Here is a 1,104-nt window from a genome sequence, read left to right on the forward strand (position 1 = left end):
CCTCAGCCAGCCCCTCCCCGCTCCTCTTTCCTGGGCTTTGGGGGTGGGGGTGGGGTGACCCATACAGTGACCCCAGCGCGCAGAGCTGGGCTCGGACCTGGGCGGGGCGGGAGGGGGAAGGGTATGGAAAAGACTGGAAGGGGAGAGGGGATGGAGGGAGGGTCTGTTCTATTTGTCGCTGTAAATAAAGGTATTTGTCATCTCCGATTTCCTGGGGACTCTCAGTAACGTCCAGGGACCACGACTCTGAAAAGCAAACACTCCCCACACCCCTACGAAGCGCCAGTTGAGGTTTCGGGGGGCGGGGCGGGGGGAGCAGGCCTTTCCTTCTTCCCTCCCTCTTCTTGCTTCTCAGTTAAGGAAGGGCGAAATGGGTACCACCTCCCCACCGTTATTCCCTGTTCCCTCCAAAGGGAAGGGAGGCCCGGAAAGGGAAGAGTTAACCCTTGGCCTAGACTTAACAGCAGATGTGTCCAGCCTCCTGCGGACTCCAGCCATTCCCAGCCATGGCTCCAACTCCAAGGGTGGCACCTATGTCTGTGGCAGAGCCATGTCCAGGGGAGGGGCGACCCTGGGTCCAGCACGGCCTGAGCTTGCCCTGGGCTGCCCTGGGAGGCTTGGGTGGGGGTCACGGCCCAGTTCAGTCACCTCCAAAAAGACACTGGACTGGCAGGGGCCTCCCAGGCAAGTGTGCAGGGCCCTTGGCGTGCAGGCCAGGGGCAGGCCTGAGCACTGCAGGTCCCCCTGGGGCAGGGGACGCCGACAGCGGGATTGCCGGCTGGACCGAGCCTCTCCCACCCCATCCCAGACCTGAGGAAGCCAGAGGGACCCGGGTGCGAGAGAGGATGTCTCATGGCTGGACCTGGATGGTCTGGAGGAGAAGCCATGGCTGAGGAAGGCCTTGGAAAGTGGGGATCTCAGGGGACATCGGTGGCCACTGCTTCCAGAAACAGCCTGCAGTGGTCTGGAAGGACGGAGGGAGCTCAGAAAAGGGGCCAAATGAAATCGTAGTGCTCTTAAGGAATGTCATGGGGGGGGGCAGCCTGGCCTTGGCAGGGGCTGCAGTTGCAGCAGCGGGAGGAAATGTGAGGCGGTGCGAGGCCT

The 1,104-nt window shown here is 62.4% G+C and overlaps 1 protein-coding gene across 1 annotated transcript in view; it reads left to right on the forward strand.

The window, feature by feature from the left end:
* Positions 1-1,104, forward strand: part of MDFI (MyoD family inhibitor) — a 40,396-nt gene that overhangs the window by 15,061 nt on the left and 24,231 nt on the right. The gene's annotated exons all lie outside the window — the stretch shown is intronic.

This window comes from Myotis davidii, unplaced genomic scaffold (assembly GCF_000327345.1).
Source record: "Myotis davidii unplaced genomic scaffold, ASM32734v1 scaffold167, whole genome shotgun sequence".
Taxonomy (NCBI): domain Eukaryota; kingdom Metazoa; phylum Chordata; class Mammalia; order Chiroptera; family Vespertilionidae; genus Myotis; species Myotis davidii.